Below are 6,791 nucleotides of genomic sequence, written 5' to 3' on the forward strand. Positions count from 1 at the left end.
TAGCTTCTATGCAATATTGAATCTTTTAGACATATGTGTAAATGTGCACATTTCTCTATGTTTATTGATCTATATTTATATGTATACTTATGTATCTTTAATAATATTTAGTTATTGTTTATGCATCTATATGTTGGAGTATAGCTTTACAGATACAAGAGTCAATACTTTGGAGATCGCTGTTACTGACTTATTATGAGACACAGATTTTGACAATTAGGTCGGGGCGGACTGGTACTAAAAATCAGCCCTGGCATTTAAAATACACAGTCCCACCTCAGTTCCAGCATATGTATAAACTGTGAGTTTATATATGCATTAGGAATATTTATGGACTATACAGGACTATATATTCCCCCCCCCCCGCCGTGTAGCATAATTTCACTCTCCCCCCCCAGTGTGACATTCTTTCACTCCCCCATGTGAAGTCCTGTCACTTCTCTCCCCATTTTCTGTGTGGCATCCCTTCTCCCCCGTATTTTAGTGTACTTACCTTCTCATCTTCATTTATCTACTTGTTTCTGCTGTCTTCTGCCTTCTTCTGCTATCTGCTCCTCAGACAGCTTGCAGGACCCGGCCAGGACATGTGCAGCACATTTAATCTGGTGGCTGGTTCCTGGGGAGGAGCCAGCCACCAGGAAGCCTGACACTGACTGCCCTGGACACGATCATGTGAGTATACAAATACTCACTTGATCACTGTGCAGGGTGCCAGACCGGCCCATACAGCCATCGGCCCTTCTTACAAATGCCAGAAGTGCCAGATGGCCAGTCCGGTCCTGCAAATAGGTAATTTTCAGGATTTGATTTGCCACCCATAAAAGAAAGCTGGGACCAGACTCTTTGAAAAAGTCTGAGATACTCATATGAAACGCGTCAGCGGGAGATAAGGTCCACACTTTGTTTTATATATCTTTTTTACATTGTTCCTTTATTGGATTCAGCACCAGCAGACAATTACCATCACACCAGGATTTCAAACCATATGCCGAGGAACTGGGTGTAGTACCTATTATCGGTACTGACTACCCTGACACAGAACAGATCAACATGAGGATTCCGAATGAAGACTACAGCGACCTGTGAAAAAACCTACTTACCGGAATGCAAAAGACTTCACATTACGAGTCCCTGTCTTGCCGGCTTCAGAATATGACGTCATCAGGAAACGCCACTTCGCTTAAAGCATTTTTTTCACAGGTCGCTGTAGTCTTCATTCAGAATCCTCATATCGATCTGTTCTGTGTCGGGGTAGTCAGTATCGTGAAACTGACTACCACCGGAGGAACTAACTTCTTGTGTGCAGAGCTACATAGGTTTACTCTAGTATAGGAAGTATGCATCTTCACTCATACTGCCTGACGGCTGCAATAACATCCAGACAACAGCGACTGATCTACCAGTGCCAAGGAGTCCGCACCTGTACTTCTATTTCAGTAAAGGAAACTTATGCTTTCATTCATATTGCTGATTGCAGAAATCTGCTCAGATGACAGCGTAGATTTCATCGGTATTTGTAGTGTGACATTGCTATCAAGGAGCCTGCATGTATTATCCCATATTGGGGTTTTAAGATTTGAAAGGCTTTTCATAATTGTGATATTGACAGCAATATAGGTATATATCAGTCCTAAATATGTGAATGGAATATTTTTTATATACAGCTTTCTAATTAATCAATTTGGGACTTTGGGCAGAAGCGAATCATTATACGCTCAATTGTATTTGCTGTATGTGAATTTTGCTGATTATACATGTCCCTATGTGTTTAGTCTAACACCAGCAATCAGCTTATATCATATGGTTTTTATTTGGGTATTTGTTTTAACTTAATATATATGTTTTGCTTTTTAATTATTTTGTGTAATAAACTTGTCATGTTGTTATAGATAATGAACTTGTCATGTTGATATAGAGAGCCGTCCCTTTGTATACCTTCAGTTACTATACCAGAGTGGATATTTATTTCATACCATTTACATTATTTATTTATTCATTTACATATAACTTTTACATATTTTTAAAACTTTACCTTTTTTACAGTTATGGACAGCAAACTATACCAACCTTTTTTCCTTGTTTTGAACAACTCTGCCTTCAGTCCAGTTTTTTTGAGGAATCAGTCTGCTAAACTCTCTTCTTTAGAGAAAGGGGAAGGGGGACTATTGTCAGGCGCCATTTCCGCACTGGTACTGGGTGCAGAAGATGGCCGCATGCATTGAAGGCCTAGTGTCCCGTTCTGCTTAACTGGTTCTGACCCTGATTGTATGACTATGCCTCTCTACTCCCGTCACTATGCTGTTGACTGACTCTGACAACCTTGAACTGCGTATCCCTTGCAGAAAAGCTCAAACTCCCTTGCGAAGATCACTGGTGAATACCGGTGGTGCCTCTCCTTGTTCAGTGGCGCCAAAACTGGCTAGTGGCCACCTCTACTAATTCCGTGACACTTACATGGATATTTGCCACCCTTTGCGAATTTTTTAACCAAATCCTTCAAGTGGAAGGGTCAGAACTGGCTCCCTAGGTCAAAGTTCTGCCACCGTACACCAACGGAAGGTCCGACCAAGACCTTAATCTCCTAGTATGTCTTCTGGGATCAAAGTTACTAGTTTGTAAAGTTTAAATCTAAATTCATCCTGTGGAAGGCTCAGAATATGCTCAAAGTTTTGCCCAGCGTACACCATGAGGGGTCCGACTAGGACACAAACTCCCCGAAAACCTGATTAGGATCCAGCAGGACCAACTTGCATTGGTTTAATCGCAATTTGTGCAGGGGTGTCAAAATGCAGGCTCAGAACAAGCTCTCCGGGTCAAATCTCTGCCTTGCAAACACCAATGGAAGGTCTGACCGGGAACTTAACCCCCCTAAAACCTGGCCAGAATCCGACTAGACCACCTCACGTTTGTTTTATCCCAATCAGTGCAGTGATGTCCGAATGCATAACTGGACAGACAAACAATCCAAATCCATCCAGTGGAAGGCCCAGTAAAGGCTCCCTATGTCAAAGTTCTGCCCAACGTACACCAACGGAAGGTCTGACTGGGATCGAAACCCCCTGGTATGCCTTCTGGGATCCAATGTTACCATTCTGTCAAGTTTTTGTAGAAATCCATCCAGTGGAATGCTCAGAAAAGGGTAAAAGTTCTGCCGGTACACCTACAGGAGGTCTGACAGGAACACTGACCCCGCCAAAACCTGGCCAGTATCCAACTGTACCACCTCGCATTTGGTTTCATCCCAATCAGTGCAGGGGTGTCTGAATGCATAACCAGACAGACAAACAAAGCAAATCCATCCAGTGTATGGCCCAGAGCAGGCTCCCCGGGTCAAAGTTTGGCCCAGCATACACCACTATTTTAGATATAACGGTCTATATAGATGAAGGAAGAATACAGACAAAGACGTACAAGAAACCTACTGACATCATAGGGTATATCCAGTATGATAGTAATCATTATCAAAGATGGCTGGATAACATTCCTTATGGACAAATGAAAAGGATTAGACGTAATTGTAGTAATGAGCAAGTCTGTAAGGATCAGATCCATGATTTAAAATTAGCATTTACAAATAAGGGATACAGTGAAAACTTTTTAAATCAAGTGGAAGAAAGAGTGTCTTTGATCAATAGAGATACCCTACTGACATCTAAAAAAAAACCATCAGGTGATCGATGTCAAAAGTATGATTGTGCCTTTATTTCACAGTATAGAAAAGATTTTAAGAATATTAAAAAGAGCTTTTGAAAATATTGGGGAATCTTATTGAAAGATAACGTCATAGGCAATTGGTTACCTGAAAACCTGTCTTTGTGTACAGAAAAGCTCCTAACCTTAAGGATCAATTAATAAGGAGTGCATTACCAGAAGAACTTAGAAAATCAGTAAGAACCATTGGCTTCCACCGGTGTGGATTATGCTTGGCTTGTAAAACCATAAGATCAAAGACCAGTAATGTCACCGGTTTGGAGATCAATGGGTATTCACTGAAGATAGAGCAGTTCATCACATGCCATACTAGCAACGTGATTTATATCATAGAATGTAAATGTGGAAAATTTTATGTTGGAAAAACTACGCGTCCTCTAAAGATCAGAGTACGTGAAAACATATATAACATCCGTGAAGGTTTAGAGATGCACTCAGTAGCCAATCATTTTAAACATCAACATAGGTGCAAGCCAGAGGACATCAAAAAAATTTGTGGCATACAAGTGATTGAAGGTAGTTGGAAGAATAGGGATGTTGCAGGCTCCCTTTCTAAGGCTGAAATGAAGTGGATCTTTCTATTAAAAGCTTTGACCCCCAGAGGTCTCAATATAGAATTTGATCTGAATTGGTTCTTACAATCTATCTTGGGTCATACTATTGATGATTTTTTTGTTTCTGATGTACCGTTTAAGTCCACTTATGTTTGACATATAGATCAGTCCCATTTTCCGACTTGCATTAATATAGTCTTGTATGATGTCACTCTATCAGTACCATTGTTAGTCAGAGTACTGTGTATATATGTACCATTATAGAATTATGACAACGTTCTGTATATCTTTCTTTATTTTTTGGATCCATTTGGGATACATTGGGGAAGTATGAAGACGATGAGAATTACGATAAAGACAGAGAAGAACAGCTCTCTGCGTATTTCAAGATTCTGGACTTTTTATTTTATTGTGTGTGTTTTTACCTTTGATGTTTTTATATGTTATGTTTTTATTATGTACGGTCTTATGTTCATTTGACAATGTGTTTTACGTGAGTTATTATAATTTATAAGAAGACGGATAGATTTCATTAGCTTCGGACACTTTATAGTGATCGGTACCTTGTTGTTATTATGAAGTGTGCCGATAAAGTTTTTTCTTTCAACTTCCATTTTCGGAAGTTGCGGAAGTAATAGTTATCGAGTCAAGCCTCTCTCGCGCGTCGGACGGAATGCAGAGTGAGATTGTTCCTCCGTTTTCCGCGCCAAATGTCACTATAAATAAGAGCCATTAGAAGATAGTAAATTCACCTTGAAAAAGGCTCTTGTCTGAGTCGAAACGCGTCGGGTATATTCGGGTGCAAGCAGGTCCGTGATATCAGCTGAATCATGCTGCATCTATAATCGATTTGTGACATGTGAATATTCTTATCCCATCTGGTATGAGTCTATACATTACTATTTTGTCAGATTTATATATTTGATATACTCTTTTATCAGCTAATTTTTGTCCGTGGAACATGTTTTATATGCAATAAACTGGGTGTTTGTGATAATGCACCAGATTTTGCTTAATGTTTTTTTCACTACATGCTTTGTGGAACGGATCCTGTGATTGAATCCGGTGGAGACATCCATGGTTGATATGCATTAATGCTCTACATTATTTGAAGTCCTGTAAGCATACACCTTTTGGGGGATTTGATGGTATTTCCACAAGATTGTTTTTTGCGCAACTTTAAATCCTCAATCACAAGGTGGAAGTAAGAAACTTTTTATGGGATTTCACTGGACTTTCAATATTTGTATCATGAAACGTATTGCACCATCTTTTTCTCTATCTTAACTCCATTTTTAGATTAGATATGGAGTATCTAAACTCTTCTGAAGAGTGCCGGGTTTTGAAATAAAGCTTAGTGGTATATTTAATAGTGAATGTAAGGTAAAATTTGGGGGGGGAGGTTAATCATTTTTAGACACACCTGTTTTTTTGTTTTTTATTAACCCTTTCACACCCATATGTCACATATGCCCATGTGATTCTTCTTGTGACAGAAGCATTGTGTTGCTGCTTTGATTCAAATTATTACTTTTTACTACTGGGATTGAACACCTTCAGCTTGTGATAAATACTATGCTATTATGCTAAGTAGGCTGCGGGGTTGGGGGGGAAACAAAGTGGGGGGACATATATTTTGCTGGCAGATAAGAACAGCTTGGCCCATCTAGTCTGCCCTATTTTTAACATATGGTAACCTCCAACCTTATTTGAGCCTTTAATCTTTGTAAGGATATCCTTATGTCTATCGCAAGCATGTTTACATTACTATATGGTATTAGCCTCAGCCACATTTGATGGGGGCTATTCCACTTACCAACTGCCCTTTCTGTGAAGCAGTTTTTCCTCAAATTTCCTCTGGACCTGCGTCCCTCCAGTTTCAATGCACGGCCTTGTGTTGTAATATTTCTCTTCTTTTGAAGAATGTTTCCCTCCTGTACCTTGTTAAATACCTTGATATATTTTAAACATTTCTATTATGTCCCCTGTTCCCTTCTCTGCTCCAAATTATATATATTAAGATATTTTAGTCATTCCGGGTAAGTTTTGTGCTGTAGGCCATGCACCATTTTATTTGCCCTTCTTTGTACAGTCTCTAATATATTGATTTCCTTCTGGAGATATGGCCTCTACAATTAAACACAATATTCTAGATGAGGCCGTACCAATGACCGAAACAGTGGTATTATTACTTCTTTCTTTCTGATACTGATTCCTCCCCCTATACAACCAGGCATCTGACTTGCCTTTCTCGTTGATTTATTACATTGCTTACATACCTTTAACTCACCTGAAATAGTGACTCTTAGATCCCTTTCCTCCTCAGTAGCATCCATTATTGTACCATTAATACTATATTTAGCCTATGGGTTTTTGACATCCAAGTGTATGATTTTGCATTTTTTTAGCATTAAACTTTAGTTGCCACTCTATTGACCATTCCTCTAATCTACCTAGATCATCAATCATTTGTTTAACCCCAACTGATGTGTCTACCCTGTTGCATATATTTGTGTTATCTGCAAA

This window comes from Mixophyes fleayi, chromosome 4 (genome assembly GCF_038048845.1).
Source record: "Mixophyes fleayi isolate aMixFle1 chromosome 4, aMixFle1.hap1, whole genome shotgun sequence".
Classification (NCBI taxonomy): domain Eukaryota; kingdom Metazoa; phylum Chordata; class Amphibia; order Anura; family Limnodynastidae; genus Mixophyes; species Mixophyes fleayi.